The following is a 7,500-nucleotide window of genomic DNA, read 5'->3' as shown; positions in this document are numbered from 1 at the left end:
CTCTTTTCCTCCTGCCTTGGAATTTTCCCCCACCGTATCCGACATCACTGTTACTATTCTCCATATCTCTATCACTATTAACAATATCCACCAGCCCCCTAATTCCTCTCGCCTACCGACTCCTTTTCCGTCTTCACTATTTTCCCTGTTATCCCAAACACCCTAAATCTGTTCTGTCGTTTTCCCAATTTCTTCGGCTTCGTCGATTTTGCAGGATTGATCCGGATTTCGAATCCCAATATAAGCCGATTGTTTCATCTAATGGACACACTGACTGGATCAGCTGTCTGATTTTGAAACCCTGATTAATATCATGAAACATAGTGTCCAATTCCCAGTGAAATATAAGACGAAAACAATCTTTCGTTTTGGATATCTTAATCATAAAAATATATAAGGAACATTGAAACTGACATATACTTCAAACCAAAACACCCAACACAATACCTGCTATTTTCTTCCTGCCATCCCAAACATACGAAAATAAATATACCTTTTAATCTGGCCAGAAGAATCTATACAACTGTATGTAATCCTGGAATCAAGGAGAAATGATTTCAAGAACTTGAAAATATATTACTCGAATGACAGCAGTTTTACATTTTCCAGTTGCCTTTAGCTAGGCCGAAATAATGTCTTCACCACTTGACCGTTTCTAACAACTTCTACTTCACCAAAATCTAGAATAGAGATAACAAGACCACCAACTAAATCTATTGTTCTCAATGATATATCTATCCTTCTGGATAGTTATAAAAGCAAGAACATCCCAAGCAAAAATTAGTTAGTCACAGTCGGTGACGACTCAACGAAGTCTGGCTGACGAGCTAGAACCTTGGTCAAAGGGAGAAATGAAGTTTACTGTCAGCAACTGTGAGACAACGTCCCACACCCTACAACTCTCACTGTTCTCTTACAACATCATTCTATCTCTCTCTGCAGTTACTACTAAACAATAGAGAGAACACAAACACAAACTTTACTTCGCATGCTTTTGGATATATCATAACCTGCCCGTTGAGGCAAGGTATTGTAACGTAACGGTAAATAAATATTTCCTTAAAAACTTCATGCATTGTTCATCTTTCACTTCCTACAGTATGCAATTATAACAGCAAAATTTTATCGTTACAAATGCTGACTCCGACATTTCATAATATTGTGTGCCTAATCATAAATATCGTTACAAATTCAATGCACGAAATATTATTAGAAAATTATTATATGACAACACGACTGATGTATATCGAATTCAACAATAACGACGACGACAACAACAACAGCAACAAGCGAGAAGAATAACTATGGAAACTATGCTAATAGCAAAATGCAAACACAAAATTTACAGACGCATACGTAAAATAAACAATGAAATTTACTAGGACTTGGCCGTTGCATAGTTTTTAAGCTTGACTTTGATGGTTACAGCAGTATTCCCAAAGTAGCAATTGCACAGTGATGACGAAGCAGAGAAGGGCTTGAGACGTGAATTGACCGATGGAGTTAATCCTAATGGATTTAGGAACGCCATTGAAAAATAACATAAAGAACTCATCAAGAGATATGGAAACATTTTAAGATTAAATTCGACCACAGCAGTCTCTTTAGCGCGCGCGTGTGTGTGTGTGTTTGTGTTTGTGCGTGCGTGTGTGTGTGTGTGTGTGTTGTGTGTGTTGTGTGTGTGTGTGTGTGTGTGTGTGTGTGTGTGGTGTGTGTGTGTGTGTGGTGTGTGTGTTTTATTCTTATTGACAAGTAACTAAATATCACGTTAGGGTGTTGTATATTTTTATTCCGTTTTTGTATTTGCCTTGCAAGATTCTTGGTGTCAACTCACGTGATGAAGATTTTGTATCTTGGGAGGTTCATCACGCCAATAATAAACACACGTCCTAATTCTGTCTCAGTTCTAAATTATCAATCAATTGGTTAATTATTTAACCAGTTTACTAATCGACAGACGATTGATTTATTGATTAACCGAACCGAGTAATCGATTAGTTAGTTGGCTGAACAACTAACCAATTTAGTAATAAAGATGCGAAATTGAATGAGTGTGTATGTAACGACTCTCCCAGTATACAACAGTATTTTGTTTTATTGTTAGTCTATTTCATTATCGCATCTCGTTAATCTAAATTATAATTCGTTGGCAAGTATTTAAATGCATCAGTTTGGGTGTTGTCTGATAAGTAATGTTCGATTTCCATATTGCGTCCGGCTTCTTTAGGTCGTCATTATTTTTCCATTAGTTTCTGATCGATTTGGTTGTTGTACAAAATTTTCTCAACATTGTTATTCTTCCTTCCCAACTACATTGTTCCGGGTTCAGTCCCACTGCGTGGCACCTTCAGCAATTGTGTCTTCTGCTATAGCCTCGGGCCGACTAAAGCCTTGTGAGCAGATTTGGTGGATGGAAACTGAAATAAATACACACATGTATGTATGTATGTATGTATGTATGTATGTATGTATGTATGTATGTATGTATGTATGTATGTATGCATGTATGTATGTGTGTATGTATGTATGTATGTATGTATGTATGTATGTGTATGCATGTATGTATGTATGTATGTATGTATGTATGTATGTATGTCTGTATGCATGTATGTATGTGTGTATGTATGTATGTATGTATGTATGTATGTATGTATGTGTGTATGCATGTATGTATGTGTGTATGTATGTATGTATATATGTATGTATGTGTGTATGCATGTATGTATGTGTGTATGTATGTATGTATGTGTGTGTGTATGCGTGTATGTATGTATGTATGTATGTATGTATGTATGTATGTATGTATATGTATATACATTAGAACAAAACCACCTTTTACCAATTCAACAATGAAATAATTAAATTATACCATACCGAAAAAAATTAAATAGAAGACAAAAACATATACCAATGATTAAGTAATGTACAAAATAATAAATAAAAAGTATATAATTATATATATAATTATGTAATTATATATATAAGTATATAATCATTTATTATTTTGTACATTACTTAATCATTGGTATATATGTGTGTGTGTGTGTATGTGTGTGTGTTTGTGTGTGTGTGTAAGAAATTAAAGAAGGAAAATGCACACATTTTACATAGTTTTAATATAATTTTTAATATATCTTATATTGTGTTTGTCTACCGGTTTCGGTTTCGCTAATCATGACATTAAAATTTATTTAGGTATATATTTTCTTAGGAAAAAATATTTTTGTCCAAGTTGTGTTTGCAGTTTATGAATAAACGATTCAGCAAGTAGAAAAATCTAAGGGGAGGTAATTGATTATCATTATTGTTGTGGAGAGGGGAGATAATTTTTCATCTTTCGGTGGGGGTGGGGGAATATATATATGCAAAAATTCAAAAACTAGAGTAGTGGGAAGAAATATGTATAGTGATGGGTATGAAATCGTGAATTAAAATATGTATAGAGATCAAAGCTGGTTATGCGTGCATATTTAGATGTGTTCTGTATTTTTCGATGAATAAATTTTCTTTATTTAAACGTTCTTGTATAGAAATACTATCTTTGCACTGATAGAAGGGGAAAGCTGTGAAATTTGCTTTGATGTTATTTGTACATCTCTCTATGTGTTCACTTAAAAGAATCTGTCGATATTGCGGGAACCGGATCTGCTCTTTATGTAGAGTGGTTCTCCGTCTCAATGTCATACTCGTCTGTCTTATATAGTGATGTCCACAATCCGAGCAGGTTATTACATAAATTAGGATTTCAGAGGCACAAATGAAGTTAGTTTTAATTGTGAACCTCTCTCCTTGTTTGAAAAGGAAATCCCAGCCTTCAGGTAGGTTGGGACATTTTCCACAGTTTGGGCGTCCACATTTTTTAACCGTTGGTTTCGTGTTTGTTGTGTAAAGCTTTGCATTTCTTAGAGATTTGCGTTGCTTTTTGCATTTGATGGATTTATGTGTTTTCAGGATGTTGTTCATTTTTGGGTCCTTATTTAGCAAAGGAGGATTTTGCACAATAGTGTTGTATGCCTCATTACTTCTAGGGTTGTGAGTTGATATATACAATAGTGTTTTGAGGTGAGGTGTGGTGTTATGTTTTGTTATCCTTGGTGTTTTATGTCTAATTTCTTGGCACGCTTAATTCCATCGTCTATAAGTGGAGGTGGATATTGTCTTTCAGTTAGTGTTGTTTTGAAGTCTTGAAGAAAAAGCTCTGTCAGACACTATTATGCAAAACCTTTTTACTAAATTAAAGGGGATATCTATTTCCATGTATTTCGGGTGGCACGAGCTAAAAAGGAGATATTACTTCGAGTCCGTTGGTTTATGATAGATGTCAGTTATAATTTGGTTGTTGACTTTTTTTTTTATCATAATATCCAAAAATGGGAGCTGTTCTTTGCTATATTCCATTGTGAATTGAATGTTACTGTTTATATCATTTAGTGTTGATTTGAATTCCGAAAAATTATCAGTGGTGTCCTTCCAAATGATAAAATAGTTATCCAGGTATCTTTTCTAGTTTTCTCTTAAGTAATGGTGAAATAGATAACCATATTTTTGCAGTGACACTTAATATATGGCGAATTCAAAATAACCCATTACCAGGTTCGCAGGAACATGGGCTGCTTTTGTTACCATCGCAATTCTGCATTTTTGACGATAGTATGTGTCATCAAATAGGAAATAATTGTAATGAAGTATAAATTTTAAAGATTCAATAACAAAGACCTGATTTATGCGTTCCGGAAATACTTCGGGATACTTTTCCAACCAGAATTTGATTGCTTTTATTCCATAGTCATGTGGGATGTTGGTGTAAAGATTGATAACATCGAAGGAAACCAATAATGGCTCTTCATTAATTGTTTTTGGTAGATACTCTAGCATGTCTAAATCTTCTCTAGTGAAACTTTTGATGTATTTCAGCAACGGTTTCATAAACTCCACACACAACATGAACGAAAAAACTTTCCTTAAGAAAATATATATTTAGATAAATTTTAATGTCATGATTAGCGAAAGCGAAACCGGTCGACAAACACAATATAAGATATATTAAAAATTATATTACAACTATGTAACGTATGTGCATTTTCCTTCTTTAATTTCTTATATCTATTACAACTCACCACGTGAGGATAATCGAAATTCCCACCTTTCTGCAACTATACATACATACATACATACATACATACACACATACACACACACACACACACACACACACACATAAATGAGCGTGTGTCTCTGTGTCTGTGTTGGCCTACCACCGCCGCTTGACAACTGGTGTTGGTGAGTTTACGTCCCCGTAACTTAGCGGTTCGGCAAAAGAAACGGTTAGAGTAAGTACCAGGCTTTACAAAATAAATAAATAAATAAAAACTGAAATAAAAATAACTACTGGGGTTGATTCCTTCAACTAAATTTTTTTCAAGGTTTTACCCCAGCATGGCGACCGCACAAAAAATACAAGATACGTTCCTCGTCAGATATCGCTGAATTTTATTCTGCTATCGTGCTGCTTTTCGCTTTTGCTCGCGTGTGACTGCAATGCGCTAAGTGTTGACTTTATCCGTTGTCTCTAAATATTATTCTGTTGGCATATCATCATATTTCTGTTTCCTGGGGTCAAATAGTTTTTTAAAGTTTCCAGGTCAGTGGTGTGTCCTGTGTGTTATCCTATAACCTGTAACAGAATATTTCCTTATTTCTCCCATTGAGTAAATAGCTTTGTTGCATAATTACGTTGTATTGCTGGCAGTGAATGGGAACATTTTTATGGAATCATTGTCGTAGGTGTGTGGCACAGTTTATATTCATGTTTTTCACTCATGAAATTCGATTCACGCAAAAAAAATTCGGTCTAAATAAACAATGAACCCTATACAATGAGCTAAGTAATAGTCTTCTTCTATCGAAATTAAGGTAGAAATATCTAATTTTCTTTTTCAGCTGCTTAGTTACGCAGACTTAGGTCTCTTCCACTATTACTTTACACGTACGCACTGAACGAGAGATATATGAGAACATATTTGGTAATTTAATAAACCACCGAAATCTAGCAAAAAACAAATGTATTTTAATAAAAAATTGAGCACATGTTCTCGATGAACTTTCTTATAAGATTATTCAATGAATTTGCCTTCAGCTTCGAAGACTGCTTCAATGCAAAACCTGCATTAAATGGTCTTTATTTATTTCGGACATCACCTGGACAATGGTAGCCGTCAGTGAAACTATAGTATTGTAAGGATGTCGATTCGTGTCACTTTCAACAACGCTCCGAAAGCAGTAGCCCATGGGATTTAAATCTGGTGAATTTAGACTCGACCAGTTCGATGTCACACGATCGTAAAGATTGTCTCACATTCATTCTTGGGTTAAGGGAAGCTGCTGTGTCTTGTTGAAACAAGTATGGCTTTCCAATGCGTACTTCATCCATCCAGGGTCTACCAACTGCCCTGCCTCCAATACCTCAACGTATCCAATAGCATTGATTCTAAGGAAAGATGTGATGTAGAATGACATAACCTTCGTTACTCATAAAGCCGTAACAGCAGATGGTAACTTAGTGTTCATTACTCTGGGGGTATCAGAAGGACCTATACATAATCAACGGTCATTTCTTTTGTTTGACTTTAGGCCTTGGTTGAAGTCTTTTTTTCATCGGAGAAACAACAAAGCATATCATGTTCATGATGATGTTTAACCTTGATAAGCAACTGCTCTGCATGGATCAAATAGTTGACCTCCACTCAGTGCATACGGCTTGCATCAAAAGTCGTAATGTACCACAGTTCTGACAGTCCTTTCCAATACTTGAAGTTCTTTGGCGATGGCCGTCAATGACTTTCCGGCATCGTCATAGATAAGTATTTTGATGAATTGTGATAACTTGAAGGATCTGAACGAAATAAAAACCTTCTCATTGGTCGAAGGGAGTAATATAAAGATAGTTGTCCTCAAATATCTTTCTCCCCTTTCTATATATGAATATATAAATTTATATATGCTGTCGCGTGTGTAAATGATGAATGGGTGGTTGAGTTAAAAATTTAAATAAGTTCCCACGCCGGGAATCGAACCCGGGCCACCTGGGTGAGAGCCAGGAATCCTAACCACTAGACCACATGGGAAATACTGCCCAGGCTATGGAAATATAGTGGCTATAAAGTATTTTGGTTCTCCACAAATATTTGTTCTATAAATAACTGTTCAGATCGATATTTTTGCTGTGAAGACAGACTAATTTTCACCGAAAAGTCTGTGTAATATTGTAAAATAATTCATTAACACACACACACACATCATTAACACACATACACACACACACACACACACACATCATTAACACACACTTATTCTGCACGCATGTCTGTACTGTGGTACAGAGAGGTGCTAGTAGTGCATTAGTAGGTTCCATACATATATTTGTACTGCCTATAATCTAGCAAACGCAGTCACATACATTTAGATAGGTACGCATGGATATATATAAAGTTGTATTCCATT

At 35.3% G+C, this 7,500-nt stretch overlaps 1 non-coding gene across 1 annotated transcript; it reads right to left on the bottom strand.

The window, feature by feature from the left end:
• Positions 1 to 7,052: 7,052 nt before the first annotated feature.
• On the bottom strand, positions 7,053 to 7,124 carry Trnae-cuc. Its single transcript has one exon. It is a non-coding gene; the product is annotated as a tRNA-Glu (tRNA).
• Positions 7,125 to 7,500: the final 376 nt, after the last annotated feature.

This window comes from Octopus sinensis, linkage group LG15, assembly GCF_006345805.1.
Source record: "Octopus sinensis linkage group LG15, ASM634580v1, whole genome shotgun sequence".
In the NCBI taxonomy this organism is placed as follows: domain Eukaryota; kingdom Metazoa; phylum Mollusca; class Cephalopoda; order Octopoda; family Octopodidae; genus Octopus; species Octopus sinensis.
Note: the sequence above shows the minus strand (reverse complement) of the source record. Positions and strands in the feature narration are given on the sequence as shown.